Below are 5219 nucleotides of genomic sequence, written 5' to 3' on the forward strand. Positions count from 1 at the left end.
AACAGCAATGTGGAAATGTAAGCCGAATAAACCCTTTCCTCCCCAACTTGCTTCTTGGTCATGATGTTTGTGCAGGAATAGAAACCCTGACTAAGACAGGTGTTATGTGTGTGTTGGGGGGTGGGGCTTGGTAAACAGTGAATCCAGACTACCACAAAGGAGGAGGAGGTTGCAGAGGAAGGACACCAGGTAGGTGACTCCATGAACAAAGTGCCTACTGCACGCAGGTGAGGACGTAAGTTTAAATTCCCTAGCACCCACATAAAATATGGACGTGATGGTGTGCATCTATGACCCTTACATTTGGAAGACAGAGAAAGGGAGATTCTCAGAACTTGATGGCCAGATAATGTAGCCAATCAGTGAGCTAGTTGTGATAAAAGCCCATGCCTCAAAATACAAGGTGGAAACACTCAGTGTTGACCTCTGGCCTCTGTACGTGCATTCCTAAGCACCAAGACATACATGCACGTACTTTCCCATACATGAATTCACACACACCACCACCACCACTACCACCACCACTGGTGGGGAGGCTGCCAGCAAGAGAGGATTAAGCAAAGATCAAGCCACTGAGCATGGTCAGCATCCAGTTCCCTCTCCACCCCAGCAGGGTGGGTTTGTGCAGATCCAGAGTTGAGCCATAGGCTTCCCAGCTCCAGACCTTTCATATTCTCAGTCCTTGCTCTCTGCATTGACAACCACCTTTATCTCATCTGCCTTGGAAGAGAGAGGTCCTTATCTTCCAACTGTGATCTACAAGGCACATGAAGAAAGGAAACAGAGGGGTTAAAGAGACAGGCTCTTAGAAGCTAGAAGGCTCTGAGACATCCTTCTCTGCTAGCCTTGATCTCAACATCCTAAGCACTTTCATTTTTGTGTGTGTGTGCACATGTGTGTGTGCACATGTGTGTGTGCACATGTGTGCGTGCACATGTGTGCGTGCCTGTCTGTCTGTCACAACTGCTAACTTTCTCCTGACCTTCCGCAGATACCATATAAGTAGGGCTATGGGCTCTGGGAGCAGAGACTTGCAGGGGCTGAGGGTGAGCAGTGGGTGGAGGGTTGGTTGGTCAGAGTTATAGAATCACGCCCAGCTAGAGGTGAGGTTCTGTGAGGGCAGGGAGCCTCCAAAGGTCGGCAAATGGCCTGTTTTTTTTTTTTTTTATCTCCAAAGGTGTCTCCTTTGTGTGGATCAAGAGGCCAAAAAAGGAGGCAGGATCAAACTTGTCTTCTTCAGAATGGAAAAAAAAAAAGCAAGAATAACAATGAAGAGGAAGTATAGAGGAAGAGCATCATTATGCTGGAAAGCCGGGGGCAATGGATGGAATGAGGCCTCACAGTGGGTACAAGATGAAGGACATAGCACTCAGGTGATAAGAGTGTGTCAGTCTCTCTAAGGTAGGCTGCAGAACCCAGGAGGGAGAGGAAAATAAAGTCATGGAGAAGGACCGGTAAGCCTGCCTCAGAGCAAAACAAGAGATCAACACCATCTTTCAAGGTCAAGGTAGACTCCAGCTAATGAGGACAAGGCCATAGAACCATGGCCAGTAGAAAGCATCCCATAGGAATGGAGATGATAGAGCTTTAAAGATGGATGCTGAGAGACAGCATCTGCTCTGGGCTCCATTCTGTGATGGCAGAATAGAGCTGGTGAAGACTGTGCATGAGGAGGAGCTGGGGAGGGTGAGAACTGCTCTACTGCGTCAGGTGATCCCAGAGAAGACGGATCCCCTGCCATCTATCTTATGTTGACCAACAGAGGCAAACAGGAAGGACCAAAGATGGAGAACATCTACAGATGACAGAGCAGAAGTCAAAACCCTGGCTGACCACAATAGAAACAGGATTGGACTCTGGAGTCTAGAGGCTGAGCATCCATTAAGGTGGACCACTGATAACCAAGATGGATACTGACATCAGAAGATCAGCAGAGATGAAGCATGAAGCTCCAAGGCTAAAGTTGCTGTGCATAGGAGAAAGGAAACACAGACACATTTAAAGCATCACAGATGGATGATCTTTAATAAAACCATTGACTTGTGCAACAAGTTCTTGCCCTTTACCTACCTGTGCAAGGCTTTGGTGGAAGGAGCTACAGAATAAGGAGGATGCAGAGAATGGGAGGGGGCTGCGTATTTTAGAAATGTCAGTTGCTCTCCTTCTGTGCAGACAGGAAAGCATAGCTGGGGAAGGAGGAAGGCCCAGAGTGAGAGAAGTTGATGTTTCATTGACTAAAGTAGGGAGGACTCACACTCTCAGGAGGCAGCAGGCTCCAGTTAGGATAGCAGATGGAAGGAGCGTGGGAGGAAGACACATCTCAGGAAGCGTACCAAAAGTCGGATCCACATAACAATAGCTCTGCACCACAATTTTAATGGATTCACACAAGGTTTTTTTCCAAAGGGAATGAGGTTATTTTGTAGTTGGAAATGCCATGTTCAACTAAAGTTGGTTATTGTAGGATTTTACAGAGCCTTAAAATGTTAATGTGCTTTGATGGATAGTCCAAGTCAAGGTTGGGAGGGCTTTAATATCCAGCAGTTCCCAAACTTCTTTCCTCATTTTCAAAGATCATCTTATGGAACATACTTTGAAACCCTGGGGCCCAGAGTATAAAAGGTTGTCCCCGGTAGCATGGAGCATCACCAGAAGGTGGTCAAAGGCAGGGTGTAAGCAAGTGACAATTTTAGGGATGCGGTAGGTCCCTCACAGGAGGGCTGGGCAGAAGGAAGGGATGGAGACGCTGTGAGTGGGAGGCCAGAACCCCATAGCTGTGAGCCATGGAGCAGAATGGGTCAGCTAGGACAACAGAGACACACCAAGGGACAGAAACAGCCACTGTCACACACCCCCACATGCCCGCATACAGAAGTGGTTGGGCTGTCCTGAACTATTCCAGATGTCTGTTGTCATGGTAATGTGCTTTGTTTTACCTGGTCAAAGCTGAGATGCTTGGCAGAGGAGGGCGGGCACAGCAAATGGTCCGTTTCTCTGCCTACCGTGCTCCTGGCTTTGCTCTCAGAAGGAAATGTGACTGCATTATTTAACTTACGATTTCTCTGCTTGGTTCTACTTTTATGTTATGTTTCCTGACTCAGCGTGTATAGAATAGGGAAATCAGTTTTTGTTTTCCTTATTAGGTGCAGTTAGTCATTATCTCCCAACCACCTCCAGTGCCCTTCCCAGGCACAGAGGGCAATGGTCCCTAAGCTCAGAAGCATAGATGAGTCAGGCTTGGCTCATTCAGGAGCACAGCAGCGAGTGGCTTAGTGCCGGTCCCTACCTGCTTCATCCCTGACTGCCTTCCTGGCAAACTACTCCCTGAGTTCAATAAGGACAACTCCCCACCTCTTAGAGGGCTTTCCCAGGCCTGGCTGGTCCCCATTCACATCCAATTGACCTACACAGGAAAACCAAGCCACTAACAGTGACACAAGTGTCCCCATGTTGGAACATACTATGTCTGTCTTCGTAGTTCCTGAATGGATGCTGAACAAGATGGTGTTAGAAGAGAGAGGCTAGGTCTGAAAGAGCCTCTGGAGGAGGGGAAGTGGAATATAACTTGGGAGAGGAGCAGAGGGGCTCAAGCTGGCAGGTTGGGAAAGCCTGAGGAGGAAAACGTCTGACATGAGATAAACGGGGCATCAGCAGGACACTCAAGTGACAGCAAGGACGCCATCTTAGCAAAGGGCCTTAAAACAGAAGGAAGTGGGTTGTAAACCTGTACTAGGAATCAAGACTGTGGGGTCAGAGGCAAATTGATGCAGAGACCACCAGGGTTCCCACACATGGTCTTTGCACAATTCAGTAGGCACTCCAAATCCTAGTTTACTTTTCATATACATGCCTCTATGCTGGAATCACCCCACAGGATCTTCTCAAAGGCTGTTCTACTAGGCCTTTACACCTTTAATGATGAGGGCTCGCTACTTAACACAAATAGGCCAAGGCAGCTTTTGGATCTCAGTTGTCTTAACAGCAACAACTGTGAGAAAATACCAGCCCACCCACTGCCACAGAATGCACACAGCGTCTTACAGAGGCTCCTGTGCATCCTGCACATGCCTGCCTCCCCCACTGCTACAGAACGCATACAGCATCTTACAGAGGCTCCTGTGCACCTAGCACATGCCTGCCTCCCCACCCACACCACACTGACTTGCTGGCCTCCCTTCTCTGGTAAGGTAGAGACAGCTATCTATGGTTTCCCTTCCCACAGAGGACCTCCCCTCCTTTCCTTTCCTTCTGTGATAGTTGCTGCACATCAGCCGAGCCAGCAGTGCCTATGGAGTGAGTTACTAAACTATGGAAGCCAGCTCCCTCATGGCTCGTGGCTCCATGGATCATCATTCAGACAAAAAAGCTACCCAGAGACAAAGGCTCTGTGTACAAGGTGTACGCCATTGTTACTCTCTGTATAGTTCCCACTGTCAGCATCCAGACCAGGCTCAGGATCTGCTGATTTCTGACCAAGAAGGAATCCAATTCAGCCACCAAGTTTGTGATATTACAGGAAACATACATTCTACCTAGTAGACCATGCATGGCTAGGTCCAAGGAGACTGCTTACAAGAAGCAGTAGTTGGCCTGAAGGCTGCAGATAGCTAATGCCCAAATTAGATGCTGAGAGGCCCGGGTACATAGGATAGGCTGGGAGTGACATGAGGAATAAATATTTGAGGGGTTCACAAAACTCATAAAATAAACTAAGAACAAAACTTGAGAATACAAACACTTTTGTTTCCATTTGCTAAGAAAAGAAATGAGGAGAAACCAAAACCAACCAACCAAACAAAACAAAAATAAAAAAAGCCAACAACCATAACAAACCAAACAACAACAACAACAACAACAACAACAACAACAATAAACATCTCCTGTTTGTGACCCACTAAGAAACAACATGAAACCCTAGGGAACATGTGGGGTGGATACACTCTTCCTACTGGAACCTCTCACAGGGAGAGGCCCAGTAGCCATGGCTGAGAGAGCAAATTAGGCTGCAGTGTTGTGAGGTGTGTGGACCTGCCTGTTGTTGCAAGTGTCCTCCAGACTCCAGGTGAGGTCAGGGTCCCCTTTCCACTGCCTGTCACTGGAGGGAGGAAACAGCCATGGCAAGCCTAACTGCTAATGTGTCTCCTCTCACATAGGACAGTGAGTGCTCTCTCTCTCTCTCTCTCTCTCTCTCTCTCTCTCTCTCTCTCTCTCTCTCTCTC

At 47.9% G+C, this 5219-nt stretch overlaps 1 protein-coding gene across 23 annotated transcripts in view; it reads right to left on the bottom strand.

Moving 5' to 3' along the window:
* Positions 1 to 5219, bottom strand: part of Kalrn (kalirin RhoGEF kinase) — a 603889-nt gene that overhangs the window by 418749 nt on the left and 179921 nt on the right. The window lies entirely within an intron of this gene.

This window comes from Mus pahari, chromosome 12 (assembly GCF_900095145.1).
Source record: "Mus pahari chromosome 12, PAHARI_EIJ_v1.1, whole genome shotgun sequence".
Lineage (NCBI taxonomy): Eukaryota > Metazoa > Chordata > Mammalia > Rodentia > Muridae > Mus > Mus pahari.